At 39.5% G+C, this 20,112-nt stretch overlaps 2 long non-coding RNA genes across 2 annotated transcripts; both read right to left on the bottom strand.

The window, feature by feature from the left end:
- Nucleotides 1-3,963: 3,963 nt before the first annotated feature.
- Nucleotides 3,964-5,969, bottom strand: LOC140718205 (uncharacterized). The gene is made up of 3 exons (XR_012096649.1): nucleotides 5,945-5,969; nucleotides 4,614-4,637; nucleotides 3,964-3,989 (listed from the first exon to the last, which is right to left on the bottom strand). It is a non-coding gene; the product is annotated as an uncharacterized lncRNA (long non-coding RNA).
- Nucleotides 5,970-15,850: 9,881 nt separating this feature from the next.
- On the bottom strand, nucleotides 15,851-17,857 carry LOC140718206 (uncharacterized). Its single transcript, XR_012096650.1, has 3 exons — nucleotides 17,833-17,857; nucleotides 16,502-16,525; nucleotides 15,851-15,876 (listed from the first exon to the last, which is right to left on the bottom strand). It is a non-coding gene; the product is annotated as an uncharacterized lncRNA (long non-coding RNA).
- Between the last annotated feature and the right edge of the window lie 2,255 nt (nucleotides 17,858-20,112).

Raw genomic sequence — 20,112 nt, forward strand, 5'->3', positions numbered from 1 at the left:
CACTGGGAGTTTCAGTAGAACGAGCACCCGATAGCAGAAAAATACAATTTATTTAATTAAAGTTTGAAAACCATTGACAGTTATTTAAGGTCATCTATTACACTGCCGAATGGTGGAGTCCTCACTTCACAGTGCAGGGTGAGCATTTATCATGGGCTACTAATCCTTTGAGGAGTTTAAACATTCTTGCTACAAAGCACGGTCAAATAAGGCTTGCTTAAGGTTGGGGCGACTAGATTCCTGGACTACATGACCACTTTGGAGTTAAATCAATTTGCAACCACAATCTATCCCGTACCACCCACGGGATATTTCGTAAAGATATCTGCATAAAGCATATTCTACAAGGATGCACATAGGTCACTAGACGTTGCATTCAAACAGCAGTCAGTGAAGCTTAACCACGGAACTGTTGAAAGGGGACTGAAACGGCATCGGAGCCCACTTGACTCGTGAAATTCCTGTTCGGTACTGACCCAGAAAGTAACGGACTGGTTGATGATCTAAATACATCCATCGTTGCCAAAAGAAAAGTTGTAGTTGTGTTGCACATTAATTATAATCAAGGAGATTTTGAAATACTAAGGAAGAGGCTTGGCAGAGCCTTTTTACTGCAGTCACAGTTATGCATTTACAATAGGAAGGATATACTCACCTGGAGTTGTAGTAGAAGCAGTACCTTAATGCAGACAGAAAGAAGTTCAGTTAATTATAATTTGAAAATTATTATCTGTTTATATATGTCAAACATACTCGGCCATAATCTGGGAAAGTCATCTCTCTCCACAAGGGCTTCAATTGTCAGTCGCGGCACCACAACACAAGAACGGGTGTAAAGCATTCTCAATCCCAAAGAATTATCCCATATGGTGTGTGCAAGACAGCGATTAAGCGAATTTTGGACAATTCAGAAGTGAGCATTAATACCTAAAGGATGAAGGTGGCAGAGTGAATGATCACCTCTGAAGACATTAAATCAGCTGACAGTCCAGTTTTTCTATTCAGACTGATTCTGAAATCAATTATCACCATTGCCGCATTCATTATTGTAGCTACTGACTGAAGGTGGACAGTAAGAACTAAATATAATAAATGCATTTTCTGTTGGAACTCATCTGCTCTCTTTATAATTTGCAGAAACATATTTCATATCAGAATGCATTACATCAACTGGCATATGAGAGGGTAATGTGTTATGCAATCTCTGATGTGCCGTTGAAGTTCCAAAACCCATCTTGTCCAATGGTGGCTACTGACAAGAACAATATCCCCTCAACTCCAGAACTGATCTTAACCTCTTCACACGTGCTTTATACACCCTCTCCTCAATAAACCTCCAGCTTTCAGTATTATCTTGTAATCATCAGTGTTACAATTGATGTATACAAAAACGTATCTTTTTTTTTGCTTTCTACTGAAGTTAGAGCTCTTGTGTCCTAACAATATGACAATTTCACATAGTAGTCTTTGTTCCTCACTGGAAAACTTTGTTCCTGAGATCTGTGAAACTTGTCTTCAAATAACTCGTATATGTCAGATGTGGATGAACCCAATAACAGATTCTCCATATCTTCCCTCCTCAGCTGTTTCCTCGTGCTACTGTGGCAGCCTTTTCCCAGTGGGTCACTTTCTCATGATTTCAGGCTTCACCTGAAACTGATCATTCCTAAAACAATGCTAAATCTGATCGATTTGCGACCACTGTTCACAAAAGATTTGTTCTCTGAAAACCTAATAATCAAGGAAGACGCAGTTCCACAACTTTCATTAGCATAGCAATGACCTGACTATATTACTTCTGAATGAAATCTGGGAGTTCTCGAAGACTGGCAATTACAAGCAGCAGTTATTTGCTAAGAAGATCCACTCTCTCTTTCAAGATTATTAAAGTCAAAAAAGTCTTGAAGCTAGACATGACGTTGTTCGATGGAGCTATTGATACACAGTCAAAATTTGCAATATTTAGGATTTGAAAGATATACTCACTGGGAGTTACAGTAGAACGAGCACCTGAAAGCAGAAAAATACAATTTATTTAATTAAAGTTTGAAAACCATTGACAGTTATTTAAGGTCATCTATTACACTGCCGAATGGTGGAGTCCTCACTTCGCAGTGCAGGGTGAGCATTTATCATGGGCCACTAATCCTTTGATGAGTTTAAACATTCTTGAGACAAAGCGCGGTCAAATACGGCTTGTTAAGGTTCGGGCGACTAGATTCCGGGACTACATGACCACTTTGGAGTTAAATCAATTTGCAACCACAATCTATCCCGTACCACCCACGGGATATTTCATAAAGATGTCTGCATAAAGCATGTTCTACAAGGATGCACATAGTTCACTAGACGTTGCATTCAAACAGCAGTCAGTGAAAGTTAACCACGGAACTGTCGAAAGGGGACTGAAACGGCATCGGAGCCCACTTGACTCGTGAAATTCCTGTTCGGTACTGACCCAGAAAGTAACTGACTGGTTGATGATCTAAATGCATCCATCGTTGCCGAAGGAAAAGTTGTAGTTGTGTTGCACATTCATATAATCAAGGAGCTTTTGAAATACTAAGGATGAGGCTTGGCAGAGCCTTTTTACTGCAGCCAGTTATGTGTTTACAATAGGAAGGATATACTCACCCAGAGTTGTAGTAGAAGCAGTACCTTAATGCAGACAGAAAGAAGTTCAGTTAATTATAATTTGAAAATTATTATCTGTTTATATATGTCAATCATACTCGGCCATAATGTGGGAAAGTCATCTCTCTCCACAAGGGCTTCAATTATCACTCACGGCACCACAAGACAAGAGTGGGTGTAAGGCATTCTCAATCCCAAGGAATTCTCCCATAAGGAGTGTGCAAGACAGCGATTACTCGAATATTGGACAATTCAGAAGTGAGCATTAACACCTAAAGGATGAAGGTGGCAGAGTGAATGATCACCTCTGAAGACATTAAATCAGCTGACAGTCCAGTTTTTCTATTCAGACTGATTCTGAAATCAATTATCACCATTGCCGCATTCATTATTGTAGCTACTGACTGAAGGTGGACAATAAGAACTAAATATAATAAATGCATTTTCTGTTGGAACTCATCTGCTCTCTTTATAATTTGCAGAAATATATTTCGTATCAGAATGCATTACATCAACTGGCATATGGGAGGGTAATGTGTTATGCAATCTCTGATGTGCCGTTGAAGTTCCAAAACCCATCTTGTCCAATGGTGGCTACTGACAAGAACAATATCCCCTCAACTCCAGAACTGATCTTAACCTCTTCACACGTGCTTTATACACCCTCTCCTCAATAAAAATCCAGCTTTCAGTATTATCTTGTAATCATCAGTGTTACAATTGATGTATACAAGAACGTATCCTTTTTTTTGCTTTCTACTGAAGTTAGAGCTCTTGTGTCCTAAAAATATGACAATTTCACATAGTAGTCTTTGTTCCTCACTGGGAAACTTTGTTCCTGAGATCTGTGAAACTTGACTTCAAATAACTCGTATATGTCAGATGTGGATGAACCCAATAACAGATTCTCCACATCTTCCCTCCTCAGCTGTTTCCTCGTGCTACTGTGGCAGCCTTTTCCCAGTGTGTCACTTTCTCATGATTTCAGGCTTCACCTGAAACAGATCATTCCTAAAACAATGCTAAATCTGATCGATTTGCGACCACTGTTCACAAAAGATTTGTTCTCTGAAAACCTAATAACCAAGCAAGACGCAGTTCCCCAACTTCCCTTAGCATAGCAATCACCTGACTATATTACTTCTGAATGAAATCTGGGAGTTCGGAAAGACTGGCAATTACAAGCAGCGATTATTTGCTAAGAAGACCCACTCACTCTTTCAAGATTATTAAAGTCAAAAAAGTCTTGAAGCTAGAGATGACGTTGTTCGATGGAGCTATTGATACACAGTCAAAATTTGCAATATTTAGGATTTGATAGATATACTCACTGGGAGTTTCAGTAGAACGAGCACCTGAAAGCAGAAAAATACAATTTATTTAATTAAAGTTTGAAAACCATTGACAGTTATGTAAGGTCATCTATTACACTGCCGAATGGTGGAGTCCTCACTTCGCAGTGCAGGGTGAGCATTTATCATGGGCTACTAATCCTTTGATGAGTTTAAACATTCTTGCTACAAAGCACGGTCAAATACGGCTTGTTAAGGTTGGGGCGACTAGATTCCTGGACTACATGACCAGTTTGGAGTTAAATCAATTTGCAACAACAATATATCCCGTACCACCCACGGGATATTTCGTAAAGATGTCTGCATAAAGCATGTTCTACAAGGATGCACATAGTTCACTAGACGTTGCATTCAAACAGCAGTCAGTGAAAGTTAACCACGGAACTGTCGAAAGGGGACTGAAACGGCATCGGAGCCCACTTGACTCGTGAAATTCCTGTTCGGTACTGACCCAGAAAGTAACTGACTGGTTGATGATCTAAATGCATCCATCGTTGCCGAAGGAAAAGTTGTAGTTGTGTTGCACATTCATATAATCAAGGAGCTTTTGAAATACTAAGGATGAGGCTTGGCAGAGCCTTTTTACTGCAGCCAGTTATGTGTTTACAATAGGAAGGATATACTCACCCAGAGTTGTAGTAGAAGCAGTACCTTAATGCAGACAGAAAGAAGTTCAGTTAATTATAATTTGAAAATTATTATCTGTTTATATATGTCAATCATACTCGGCCATAATGTGGGAAAGTCATCTCTCTCCACAAGGGCTTCAATTATCACTCACGGCACCACAAGACAAGAGTGGGTGTAAGGCATTCTCAATCCCAAGGAATTCTCCCATAAGGAGTGTGCAAGACAGCGATTACTCGAATATTGGACAATTCAGAAGTGAGCATTAACACCTAAAGGATGAAGGTGGCAGAGTGAATGATCACCTCTGAAGACATTAAATCAGCTGACAGTCCAGTTTTTCTATTCAGACTGATTCTGAAATCAATTATCACCATTGCCGCATTCATTATTGTAGCTACTGACTGAAGGTGGACAATAAGAACTAAATATAATAAATGCATTTTCTGTTGGAACTCATCTGCTCTCTTTATAATTTGCAGAAATATATTTCGTATCAGAATGCATTACATCAACTGGCATATGGGAGGGTAATGTGTTATGCAATCTCTGATGTGCCGTTGAAGTTCCAAAACCCATCTTGTCCAATGGTGGCTACTGACAAGAACAATATCCCCTCAACTCCAGAACTGATCTTAACCTCTTCACACGTGCTTTATACACCCTCTCCTCAATAAAAATCCAGCTTTCAGTATTATCTTGTAATCATCAGTGTTACAATTGATGTATACAAGAACGTATCCTTTTTTTTGCTTTCTACTGAAGTTAGAGCTCTTGTGTCCTAAAAATATGACAATTTCACATAGTAGTCTTTGTTCCTCACTGGGAAACTTTGTTCCTGAGATCTGTGAAACTTGACTTCAAATAACTCGTATATGTCAGATGTGGATGAACCCAATAACAGATTCTCCACATCTTCCCTCCTCAGCTGTTTCCTCGTGCTACTGTGGCAGCCTTTTCCCAGTGTGTCACTTTCTCATGATTTCAGGCTTCACCTGAAACAGATCATTCCTAAAACAATGCTAAATCTGATCGATTTGCGACCACTGTTCACAAAAGATTTGTTCTCTGAAAACCTAATAACCAAGCAAGACGCAGTTCCCCAACTTCCCTTAGCATAGCAATCACCTGACTATATTACTTCTGAATGAAATCTGGGAGTTCGGAAAGACTGGCAATTACAAGCAGCAATTATTTGCTAAGAAGACCCACTCACTCTTTCAAGATTATTAAAGTCAAAAAAGTCTTGAAGCTAGAGACGACGTTGTTCGATGGAGCTATTGATACACAGTCAAAATTTGCAATATTTAGGATTTGATAGATATACTCACTGGGAGTTTCAGTAGAACGAGCACCTGAAAGCAGAAAAATACAATTTATTTAATTAAAGTTTGAAAACCATTGACAGTTATGTAAGGTCATCTATTACACTGCCGAATGGTGGAGTCCTCACTTCGCAGTGCAGGGTGAGCATTTATCATGGGCCACTAATCCTTTGATGAGTTTAAACATTCTTGCTACAAAGCACGGTCAAATACGGCTTGCTTAAAGTTGGGTCGACTAGATTCCGGGACTACATGACCACTTTGGAGTTAAATCAATTTGCAACCACAATCTATCCCGTACCACCCACGGGATATTTCGTAAAGATGTCTGCATAAAGCATGTTCTACAAGGATGCACATAGTTCACTAGACGTTGCATTCAAACAGCAGTCAGTGAAAGTTAACCACGGAACTGTCGAAAGGGGACTGAAACGGCATCGGAGCCCACTTGACTCGTGAAATTCCTGTTCGGTACTGACCCAGAAAGTAACTGACTGGTTGATGATCTAAATGCATCCATCGTTGCCGAAGGAAAAGTTGTAGTTGTGTTGCACATTCATATAATCAAGGAGCTTTTGAAATACTAAGGATGAGGCTTGGCAGAGCCTTTTTACTGCAGCCAGTTATGTGTTTACAATAGGAAGGATATACTCACCCAGAGTTGTAGTAGAAGCAGTACCTTAATGCAGACAGAAAGAAGTTCAGTTAATTATAATTTGAAAATTATTATCTGTTTATATATGTCAATCATACTCGGCCATAATGTGGGAAAGTCATCTCTCTCCACAAGGGCTTCAATTATCACTCACGGCACCACAAGACAAGAGTGGGTGTAAGGCATTCTCAATCCCAAGGAATTCTCCCATAAGGAGTGTGCAAGACAGCGATTACTCGAATATTGGACAATTCAGAAGTGAGCATTAACACCTAAAGGATGAAGGTGGCAGAGTGAATGATCACCTCTGAAGACATTAAATCAGCTGACAGTCCAGTTTTTCTATTCAGACTGATTCTGAAATCAATTATCACCATTGCCGCATTCATTATTGTAGCTACTGACTGAAGGTGGACAATAAGAACTAAATATAATAAATGCATTTTCTGTTGGAACTCATCTGCTCTCTTTATAATTTGCAGAAATATATTTCGTATCAGAATGCATTACATCAACTGGCATATGGGAGGGTAATGTGTTATGCAATCTCTGATGTGCCGTTGAAGTTCCAAAACCCATCTTGTCCAATGGTGGCTACTGACAAGAACAATATCCCCTCAACTCCAGAACTGATCTTAACCTCTTCACACGTGCTTTATACACCCTCTCCTCAATAAAAATCCAGCTTTCAGTATTATCTTGTAATCATCAGTGTTACAATTGATGTATACAAGAACGTATCCTTTTTTTTGCTTTCTACTGAAGTTAGAGCTCTTGTGTCCTAAAAATATGACAATTTCACATAGTAGTCTTTGTTCCTCACTGGGAAACTTTGTTCCTGAGATCTGTGAAACTTGACTTCAAATAACTCGTATATGTCAGATGTGGATGAACCCAATAACAGATTCTCCACATCTTCCCTCCTCAGCTGTTTCCTCGTGCTACTGTGGCAGCCTTTTCCCAGTGTGTCACTTTCTCATGATTTCAGGCTTCACCTGAAACAGATCATTCCTAAAACAATGCTAAATCTGATCGATTTGCGACCACTGTTCACAAAAGATTTGTTCTCTGAAAACCTAATAACCAAGCAAGACGCAGTTCCCCAACTTCCCTTAGCATAGCAATCACCTGACTATATTACTTCTGAATGAAATCTGGGAGTTCGGAAAGACTGGCAATTACAAGCAGCAATTATTTGCTAAGAAGACCCACTCACTCTTTCAAGATTATTAAAGTCAAAAAAGTCTTGAAGCTAGAGACGACGTTGTTCGATGGAGCTATTGATACACAGTCAAAATTTGCAATATTTAGGATTTGATAGATATACTCACTGGGAGTTTCAGTAGAACGAGCACCTGAAAGCAGAAAAATACAATTTATTTAATTAAAGTTTGAAAACCATTGACAGTTATGTAAGGTCATCTATTACACTGCCGAATGGTGGAGTCCTCACTTCGCAGTGCAGGGTGAGCATTTATCATGGGCCACTAATCCTTTGATGAGTTTAAACATTCTTGCTACAAAGCACGGTCAAATACGGCTTGCTTAAAGTTGGGTCGACTAGATTCCGGGACTACATGACCACTTTGGAGTTAAATCAATTTGCAACCACAATCTATCCCGTACCACCCACGGGATATTTCGTAAAGATGTCTGCATAAAGCATGTTCTACAAGGATGCACATAGTTCACTAGACGTTGCATTCAAACAGCAGTCAGTGAAAGTTAACCACGGAACTGTCGAAAGGGGACTGAAACGGCATCGGAGCCCACTTGACTCGTGAAATTCCTGTTCGGTACTGACCCAGAAAGTAACTGACTGGTTGATGATCTAAATGCATCCATCGTTGCCGAAGGAAAAGTTGTAGTTGTGTTGCACATTCATATAATCAAGGAGCTTTTGAAATACTAAGGATGAGGCTTGGCAGAGCCTTTTTACTGCAGCCAGTTATGTGTTTACAATAGGAAGGATATACTCACCCAGAGTTGTAGTAGAAGCAGTACCTTAATGCAGACAGAAAGAAGTTCAGTTAATTATAATTTGAAAATTATTATCTGTTTATATATGTCAATCATACTCGGCCATAATGTGGGAAAGTCATCTCTCTCCACAAGGGCTTCAATTATCACTCACGGCACCACAAGACAAGAGTGGGTGTAAGGCATTCTCAATCCCAAGGAATTCTCCCATAAGGAGTGTGCAAGACAGCGATTACTTGAATATTGGACAATTCAGAAGTGAGCATTAACACCTAAAGGATGAAGGTGGCAGAGTGAATGATCACCTCTGAAGACATTAAATCAGCTGACAGTCCAGTTTTTCTATTCAGACTGATTCTGAAATCAATTATCACCATTGCCGCATTCATTATTGTAGCTACTGACTGAAGGTGGACAATAAGAACTAAATATAATAAATGCATTTTCTGTTGGAACTCATCTGCTCTCTTTATAATTTGCAGAAATATATTTCGTATCAGAATGCATTACATCAACTGGCATATGGGAGGGTAATGTGTTATGCAATCTCTGATGTGCCGTTGAAGTTCCAAAACCCATCTTGTCCAATGGTGGCTACTGACAAGAACAATATCCCCTCAACTCCAGAACTGATCTTAACCTCTTCACACGTGCTTTATACACCCTCTCCTCAATAAAAATCCAGCTTTCAGAATTATCTTGTAATCATCAGTGTTACAATTGATGTATACAAGAACGTATCCTTTTTTTTGCTTTCTACTGAAGTTAGAGCTCTTGTGTCCTAAAAATATGACAATTTCACATAGTAGTCTTTGTTCCTCACTGGGAAACTTTGTTCCTGAGATCTGTGAAACTTGACTTCAAATAACTCGTATATGTCAGATGTGGATGAACCCAATAACAGATTCTCCACATCTTCCCTCCTCAGCTGTTTCCTCGTGCTACTGTGGCAGCCTTTTCCCAGTGTGTCACTTTCTCATGATTTCAGGCTTCACCTGAAACAGATCATTCCTAAAACAATGCTAAATCTGATCGATTTGCGACCACTGTTCACAAAAGATTTGTTCTCTGAAAACCTAATAACCAAGCAAGACGCAGTTCCCCAACTTCCCTTAGCATAGCAATCACCTGACTATATTACTTCTGAATGAAATCTGGGAGTTCGGAAAGACTGGCAATTACAAGCAGCAATTATTTGCTAAGAAGACCCACTCACTCTTTCAAGATTATTAAAGTCAAAAAAGTCTTGAAGCTAGAGACGACGTTGTTCGATGGAGCTATTGATACACAGTCAAAATTTGCAATATTTAGGATTTGATAGATATACTCACTGGGAGTTTCAGTAGAACGAGCACCTGAAAGCAGAAAAATACAATTTATTTAATTAAAGTTTGAAAACCATTGACAGTTATGTAAGGTCATCTATTACACTGCCGAATGGTGGAGTCCTCACTTCGCAGTGCAGGGTGAGCATTTATCATGGGCTACTAATCCTTTGATGAGTTTAAACATTCTTGCTACAAAGCACGGTCAAATACGGCTTGCTTAAAGTTGGGTCGACTAGATTCCGGGACTACATGACCACTTTGGAGTTAAATCAATTTGCAACCACAATCTATCCCGTACCACCCACGGGATATTTCGTAAAGATGTCTGCATAAAGCATGTTCTACAAGGATGCACATAGTTCACTAGACGTTGCATTCAAACAGCAGTCAGTGAAAGTTAACCACGGAACTGTCGAAAGGGGACTGAAACGGCATCGGAGCCCACTTGACTCGTGAAATTCCTGTTCGGTACTGACCCAGAAAGTAACTGACTGGTTGATGATCTAAATGCATCCATCGTTGCCGAAGGAAAAGTTGTAGTTGTGTTGCACATTCATATAATCAAGGAGCTTTTGAAATACTAAGGATGAGGCTTGGCAGAGCCTTTTTACTGCAGCCAGTTATGTGTTTACAATAGGAAGGATATACTCACCCAGAGTTGTAGTAGAAGCAGTACCTTAATGCAGACAGAAAGAAGTTCAGTTAATTATAATTTGAAAATTATTATCTGTTTATATATGTCAATCATACTCGGCCATAATGTGGGAAAGTCATCTCTCTCCACAAGGGCTTCAATTATCACTCACGGCACCACAAGACAAGAGTGGGTGTAAGGCATTCTCAATCCCAAGGAATTCTCCCATAAGGAGTGTGCAAGACAGCGATTACTTGAATATTGGACAATTCAGAAGTGAGCATTAACACCTAAAGGATGAAAGTGGCAGAGTGAATGATCACCTCTGAAGACATTAAATCAGCTGACAGTCCAGTTTTTCTATTCAGACTGATTCTGAAATCAATTATCACCATTGCCGCATTCATTATTGTAGCTACTGACTGAAGGTGGACAATAAGAACTAAATATAATAAATGCATTTTCTGTTGGAACTCATCTGCTCTCTTTATAATTTGCAGAAATATATTTCGTATCAGAATGCATTACATCAACTGGCATATGGGAGGGTAATGTGTTATGCAATCTCTGATGTGCCGTTGAAGTTCCAAAACCCATCTTGTCCAATGGTGGCTACTGACAAGAACAATATCCCCTCAACTCCAGAACTGATCTTAACCTCTTCACACGTGCTTTGTACACCCTCTCCTCAATAAAAATCCAGCTTTCAGTATTATCTTGTAATCATCAGTGTTACAATTGATGTATACAAGAACGTATCCTTTTTTTTGCTTTCTACTGAAGTTAGAGCTCTTGTGTCCTAAAAATATGACAATTTCACATAGTAGTCTTTGTTCCTCACTGGGAAACTTTGTTCCTGAGATCTGTGAAACTTGACTTCAAATAACTCGTATATGTCAGATGTGGATGAACCCAATAACAGATTCTCCACATCTTCCCTCCTCAGCTGTTTCCTCGTGCTACTGTGGCAGCCTTTTCCCAGTGTGTCACTTTCTCATGATTTCAGGCTTCACCTGAAACAGATCATTCCTAAAACAATGCTAAATCTGATCGATTTGCGACCACTGTTCACAAAAGATTTGTTCTCTGAAAACCTAATAACCAAGCAAGACGCAGTTCCCCAACTTCCCTTAGCATAGCAATCACCTGACTATATTACTTCTGAATGAAATCTGGGAGTTCGGAAAGACTGGCAATTACAAGCAGCAATTATTTGCTAAGAAGACCCACTCACTCTTTCAAGATTATTAAAGTCAAAAAAGTCTTGAAGCTAGAGACGACGTTGTTCGATGGAGCTATTGATACACAGTCAAAATTTGCAATATTTAGGATTTGATAGATATACTCACTGGGAGTTTCAGTAGAACGAGCACCTGAAAGCAGAAAAATACAATTTATTTAATTAAAGTTTGAAAACCATTGACAGTTATGTAAGGTCATCTATTACACTGCCGAATGGTGGAGTCCTCACTTCGCAGTGCAGGGTGAGCATTTATCATGGGCCACTAATCCTTTGATGAGTTTAAACATTCTTGCTACAAAGCGCGGTCAAATACGGCTTGCTTAAAGTTGGGTCGACTAGATTCCGGGACTACATGACCACTTTGGAGTTAAATCAATTTGCAACCACAATCTATCCCGTACCACCCACGGGATATTTCGTAAAGATGTCTGCATAAAGCATGTTCTACAAGGATACACATAGTTCACTAGACGTTGCATTCAAACAGCAGTCAGTGAAAGTTAACCACGGAACTGTCGAAAGGGGACTGAAACGGCATCGGAGCCCACTTGACTCGTGAAATTCCTGTTCGGTACTGACCCAGAAAGTAACGGACTGGTTGATGATCTAAATGCATCCATCGTTGACGAAGGAAAAGTTGTAGCTGTGTTGCACATTAATTATAATCAAGGAGCTTTTGAAATACTAAGGATGAGGCTTGGCAGAGCCTTTTTACTGCAGTCACAGTTATGAGTTCACAATTGGAAGGATATACTCACCCGGAGTTGTAGTAGAAGCAGTACCTTAATGCAGAAAGAAAGAAGTTCAGTTAATTATAATTTGAAAATTATTATCTGTTTATATATGGCAATCATCACCGACCATAATCTGGGAAAGTCATCTCTCTCCACAAGGGCTTCAATTGTCACTCTTGGCACCACAACACAAGAGTGGGTGTAAGGCATTCTCAATCCCAAGGAATTGTCCCGCAAAGAGTGTGCAAGACAGCGATTACTCTAATATTGGACAATTCAGAAGTGAGCATTAACACCTAAAGGATGAATGTGGCAGAGTGACTCATCACTTCTGAAGACATTAAATCAGCTGACAGTCCAGCTTTTTTATTCAGACTGAATCTGAAATCAATTATTACCATTGCCGCTTTCATTATTGCAGCTACTGACTGAAGGTGGATAATAAGCACTAAATATTATAATTGCACTTTTTTTGTTGGATCTCATCTGCTCTCTGTATAATTTGCAGAATTATAGTTGGTATCAGAATGCATTACATCAACTGGCATATGAGAGGGTAATGTGCTATGGAATCTCTGATATGCTGTTCAGTCTCCCAAACCCATCTTGTCCAATGGTGGCAACTGACAAGAACAATATCCCCTCAACTCCAGACCCGATCCTGACCCCTTCACATGTGCTTTGTACACCCTCTCCTCAATAAATCTCCAGCTATCAGTATTATCAGCATATCATTAGTGTTACTTTTGTTGTATAAAAGAACGTATCCTTTTTTTTGCTTTCTACTGAACTTAGAACTCTTGTGTCCTAACAATATGAAAATTTCACATAGTAGTCTTTGTTCCGCACTGGAAAACTTTGTTCCTGAGGTCTGTGAAACTTTACTTCAAATAACTCGTATATGTCAGATGTGGATGAACCCAATAACAGATTCTCCATATCTTCCCTCCTCAGCTGTTTCCTCGTGCTACTGTGGCAGCCTTTTGCAAGTGTGTCACTTTCTCATGATTTCAGGCTTCACCTGAAACTGATCATTCCTAAAACAATGCTAAATCTGATCGATTTGCGACCACTGTTCACAAAAGATTTGTTCTCTGAAAACCTAATAACCAAGCAAGACGCAGTTCCCCAACTTCCCTTCGCATAGCAATCACCTGACTATATTACTTCTGAATGAAATCTGGGAGTTCGCAAAGACTGGCAATTACAAGCAGCAATTATTTGCTAAGAAGACCCACTCTCTCTTTCAAGATTATTAAAGTCAAAAAAGTCTTGAAGCTAGACACGATGTTGTTCGATGGAGCTATTGATACACAGTCAAAATTTGCAATATTTAGGATTTGATAGATATACTCACTGGGAGTTTCAGTAGAACGAGCACCTGAAAGCAGAAAAATACAATTTATTTAATTAAAGTTTGAAAACCATTGACAGTTATGTAAGGTCATCTATTACACTGCCGAATGGTGGAGTCCTCACTTCGCAGTGCAGGGTGAGCATTTATCATGGGCCACTAATCCTTTGATGAGTTTAAACATTCTTGCTACAAAGCGCGGTCAAATACGGCTTGCTTAAAGTTGGGTCGACTAGATTCCGGGACTACATGACCACTTTGGAGTTAAATCAATTTGCAACCACAATCTATCCCGTACCACCCACGGGATATTTCGTAAAGATGTCTGCATAAAGCATGTTCTACAAGGATGCACATAGTTCACTAGACGTTGCATTCAAACAGCAGTCAGTGAAAGTTAACCACGGAACTGTCGAAAGGGGACTGAAACGGCATCGGAGCCCACTTGACTCGTGAAATTCCTGTTCGGTACTGACCCAGAAAGTAACGGACTGGTTGATGATCTAAATGCATCCATCGTTGACGAAGGAAAAGTTGTAGCTGTGTTGCACATTAATTATAATCAAGGAGCTTTTGAAATACTAAGGATGAGGCTTGGCAGAGCCTTTTTACTGCAGTCACAGTTATGAGTTCACAATTGGAAGGATATACTCACCCGGAGTTGTAGTAGAAGCAGTACCTTAATGCAGAAAGAAAGAAGTTCAGTTAATTATAATTTGAAAATTATTATCTGTTTATATATGGCAATCATCACCGACCATAATCTGGGAAAGTCATCTCACTCCACAAGGGCTTCAATTGTCACTCTTGGCACCACAACACAAGAGTGGGTGTAAGGCATTCTCAATCCCAAGGAATTGTCCCGCAAAGAGTGTGCAAGACAGCGATTACTCTAATACTGGACAATTCAGAAGTGAGCATTAACACCTAAAGGATGAATGTGGCAGAGTGACTCATCACTTCTGAAGACATTAAATCAGCTGACAGTCCAGTTTTTCTATTCAGACTGATTCTGAAATCAATTATCACCATTGCCGCATTCATTATTGTAGCTACTGACTGAAGGTGGACAATAAGAACTAAATATAATAAATGCATTTTCTGTTGGAACTCATCTGCTCTCTTTATAATTTGCAGAAATATATTTCGTATCAGAATGCATTACATCAACTGGCATATGGGAGGGTAATGTGTTATGCAATCTCTGATGTGCCGTTGAAGTTCCAAAACCCATCTTGTCCAATGGTGGCTACTGACAAGAACAATATCCCCTCAACTCCAGAACTGATCTTAACCTCTTCACACGTGCTTTATACACCCTCTCCTCAATAAAAATCCAGCTTTCAGTATTATCTTGTAATCATCAGTGTTACAATTGATGTATACAAGAACGTATCCTTTTTTTTGCTTTCTACTGAAGTTAGAGCTCTTGTGTCCTAAAAATATGACAATTTCACATAGTAGTCTTTGTTCCTCACTGGGAAACTTTGTTCCTGAGATCTGTGAAACTTGACTTCAAATAACTCGTATATGTCAGATGTGGATGAACCCAATAACAGATTCTCCACATCTTCCCTCCTCAGCTGTTTCCTCGTGCTACTGTGGCAGCCTTTTCCCAGTGTGTCACTTTCTCATGATTTCAGGCTTCACCTGAAACAGATCATTCCTAAAACAATGCTAAATCTGATCGATTTGCGACCACTGTTCACAAAAGATTTGTTCTCTGAAAACCTAATAACCAAGCAAGACGCAGTTCCCCAACTTCCCTTAGCATAGCAATCACCTGACTATATTACTTCTGAATGAAATCTGGGAGTTCGCAAAGACTGGCAATTACAAGCAGCAATTATTTGCTAAGAAGACCCACTCACTCTTTCAAGATTATTAAAGTCAAAAAAGTCTTGAAGCTAGAGACGACGTTGTTCGATGGAGCTATTGATACACAGTCAAAATTTGCAATATTTAGGATTTGATAGATATACTCACTGGGAGTTTCAGTAGAACGAGCACCTGAAAGCAGAAAAATACAATTTATTTAATTAAAGTTTGAAAACCATTGACAGTTATGTAAGGTCATCTATTACACTGCCGAATGGTGGAGTCCTCACTTCGCAGTGCAGGGTGAGCATTTATCATGGGCCACTAATCCTTTGATGAGTTTAAACATTCTTGCTACAAAGCACGGTCAAATACGGCTTGCTTAAAGTTGGGTCGACTAGATTCCGGGACTACATGACCACTTTGGAGTTAAATCAATTTGCAACCACAATCTATCCCGTACCACCCACGGGATATTTCATAAAGATGTCTGCATAAAGCATGTTCTACAAGGATGCACATAGTTCACTAGACGTTGCATTCAAACAGCAGTCAGTGAAAGTTAACCACGGAACTGTCGAAAGGGGACTGAAATGGCATCGGAGCCCACTTGACTCGTGAAATTCCTGTTCGGTACTGACCCAGAAAGTAACTGACTGGTTGATGATCTAAATGCATCCATCGTTGCCGAAGGAAAAGTTGTAGTTGTGTTGCACATTCATATAATCAAGGAGCTTTTGAAATACTAAGGATGAGGCTTGGCAGAGCCTTTTTACTGCAGCCAGTTATGTGTTTACAATAGGAAGGATATACTCACCCAGAGTTGTAGTAGAAGCAGTACCTTAATGCAGACAGAAAGAAGTTCAGTTAATTATAATTTGAAAATTATTATCTGTTTATATATGTCAATCATACTCGGCCATAATGTGGGAAAGTCATCTCTCTCCACAAGGGCTTCAATTATCACTCACGGCACCACAAGACAAGAGTGGGTGTAAGGCATTCTCAATCCCAAGGAATTCTCCCATAAGGAGTGTGCAAGACAGCGATTACTTGAATATTGGACAATTCAGAAGTGAGCATTAACACCTAAAGGATGAAGGTGGCAGAGTGAATGATCACCTCTGAAGACATTAAATCAGCTGACAGTCCAGTTTTTCTATTCAGACTGATTCTGAAATCAATTATCACCATTGCCGCATTCATTATTGTAGCTACTGACTGAAGGTGGACAATAAGAACTAAATATAATAAATGCATTTTCTGTTGGAACTCATCTGCTCTCTTTATAATTTGCAGAAATATATTTCGTATCAGAATGCATTACATCAACTGGCATATGGGAGGGTAATGTGTTATGCAATCTCTGATGTGCCGTTGAAGTTCCAAAACCCATCTTGTCCAATGGTGGCTACTGACAAGAACAATATCCCCTCAACTCCAGAACTGATCTTAACCTCTTCACACGTGCTTTATACACCCTCTCCTCAATAAAAATCCAGCTTTCAGAATTATCTTGTAATCATCAGTGTTACAATTGATGTATACAAGAACGTATCCTTTTTTTTGCTTTCTACTGAAGTTAGAGCTCTTGTGTCCTAAAAATATGACAATTTCACATAGTAGTCTTTGTTCCTCACTGGGAAACTTTGTTCCTGAGATCTGTGAAACTTGACTTCAAATAACTCGTATATGTCAGATGTGGATGAACCCAATAACAGATTCTCCACATCTTCCCTCCTCAGCTGTTTCCTCGTGCTACTGTGGCAGCCTTTTCCCAGTGTGTCACTTTCTCATGATTTCAGGCTTCACCTGAAACAGATCATTCCTAAAACAATGCTAAATCTGATCGATTTGCGACCACTGTTCACAAAAGATTTGTTCTCTGAAAACCTAATAACCAAGCAAGACGCAGTTCCCCAACTTCCCTTAGCATAGCAATCACCTGACTATATTACTTCTGAATGAAATCTGGGAGTTCGGAAAGACTGGCAATTACAAGCAGCAATTATTTGCTAAGAAGACCCACTCACTCTTTCAAGATTATTAAAGTCAAAAAAGTCTTGAAGCTAGAGACGACGTTGTTCGATGGAGCTATTGATACACAGTCAAAATTTGCAATATTTAGGATTTGATAGATATACTCACTGGGAGTTTCAGTAGAACGAGCACCTGAAAGCAGAAAAATACAATTTATTTAATTAAAGTTTGAAAACCATTGACAGTTATGTAAGGTCATCTATTACACTGCCGAATGGTGGAGTCCTCACTTCGCAGTGCAGGGTGAGCATTTATCATGGGCCACTAATCCTTTGATGAGTTTAAACATTCTTGCTACAAAGCGCGGTCAAATACGGCTTGCTTAAAGTTGGGTCGACTAGATTCCGGGACTACATGACCACTTTGGAGTTAAATCAATTTGCAACCACAATCTATCCCGTACCACCCACGGGATATTTCGTAAAGATGTCTGCATAAAGCATGTTCTACAAGGATACACATAGTTCACTAGACGTTGCATTCAAACAGCAGTCAGTGAAAGTTAACCACGGAACTGTCGAAAGGGGACTGAAACGGCATCGGAGCCCACTTGACTCGTGAAATTCCTGTTCGGTACTGACCCAGAAAGTAACGGACTGGTTGATGATCTAAATGCATCCATCGTTGACGAAGGAAAAGTTGTAGCTGTGTTGCACATTAATTATAATCAAGGAGCTTTTGAAATACTAAGGATGAGGCTTGGCAGAGCCTTTTTACTGCAGTCACAGTTATGAGTTCACAATTGGAAGGATATACTCACCCGGAGTTGTAGTAGAAGCAGTACCTTAATGCAGAAAGAAAGAAGTTCAGTTAATTATAATTTGAAAATTATTATCTGTTTATATATGGCAATCATCACCGACCATAATCTGGGAAAGTCATCTCTCTCCACAAGGGCTTCAATTGTCACTCTTGGCACCACAACACAAGAGTGGGTGTAAGGCATTCTCAATCCCAAGGAATTGTCCCGCAAAGAGTGTGCAAGACAGCGATTACTCTAATATTGGACAATTCAGAAGTGAGCATTAACACCTAAAGGATGAATGTGGCAGAGTGACTCATCACTTCTGAAGACATTAAATCAGCTGACAGTCCAGCTTTTTTATTCAGACTGAATCTGAAATCAATTATTACCATTGCCGCTTTCATTATTGCAGCTACTGACTGAAGGTGGATAATAAGCACTAAATATTATAATTGCACTTTTTTTGTTGGATCTCATCTGCTCTCTGTATAATTTGCAGAATTATAGTTGGTATCAGAATGCATTACATCAACTGGCATATGAGAGGGTAATGTGCTATGGAATCTCTGATATGCTGTTCAGTCTCCCAAACCCATCTTGTCCAATGGTGGCAACTGACAAGAACAATATCCCCTCAACTCCAGACCCGATCCTGACCCCTTCACATGTGCTTTGTACACCCTCTCCTCAATAAATCTCCAGCTATCAGTATTATCAGCATATCATTAGTGTTACTTTTGTTGTATAAAAGAACGTATCCTTTTTTTTGCTTTCTACTGAACTTAGAACTCTTGTGTCCTAACAATATGAAAATTTCACATAGTAGTCTTTGTTCCGCACTGGAAAACTTTGTTCCTGAGGTCTGTGAAACTTTACTTCAAATAACTCGTATATGTCAGATGTGGATGAACCCAATAACAGATTCTCCATATCTTCCCTCCTCAGCTGTTTCCTCGTGCTACTGTGGCAGCCTTTTGCAAGTGTGTCACTTTCTCATGATTTCAGGCTTCACCTGAAACTGATCATTCCTAAAACAATGCTAAATCTGATCGATTTGCGACCACTGTTCACAAAAGATTTGTTCTCTGAAAACCTAATAACCAAGCAAGACGCAGTTCCCCAACTTCCCTTCGCATAGCAATCACCTGACTATATTACTTCTGAATGAAATCTGGGAGTTCGCAAAGACTGGCAATTACAAGCAGCAATTATTTGCTAAGAAGACCCACTCTCTCTTTCAAGATTATTAAAGTCAAAAAAGTCTTGAAGCTAGACACGATGTTGTTCGATGGAGCTATTGATACACAGTCAAAATTTGCAATATTTAGGATTTGATAGATATACTCACTGGGAGTTTCAGTAGAACGAGCACCTGAAAGCAGAAAAATACAATTTATTTAATTAAAGTTTGAAAACCATTGACAGTTATGTAAGGTCATCTATTACACTGCCGAATGGTGGAGTCCTCACTTCGCAGTGCAGGGTGAGCATTTATCATGGGCCACTAATCCTTTGATGAGTTTAAACATTCTTGCTACAAAGCGCGGTCAAATACGGCTTGCTTAAAGTTGGGTCGACTAGATTCCGGGACTACATGACCACTTTGGAGTTAAATCAATTTGCAACCACAATCTATCCCGTAC

The sequence above is a fragment of the Hemitrygon akajei genome, chromosome 29, assembly GCF_048418815.1.
Source record: "Hemitrygon akajei chromosome 29, sHemAka1.3, whole genome shotgun sequence".
Classification (NCBI taxonomy): Eukaryota; Metazoa; Chordata; class Chondrichthyes; order Myliobatiformes; family Dasyatidae; genus Hemitrygon; species Hemitrygon akajei.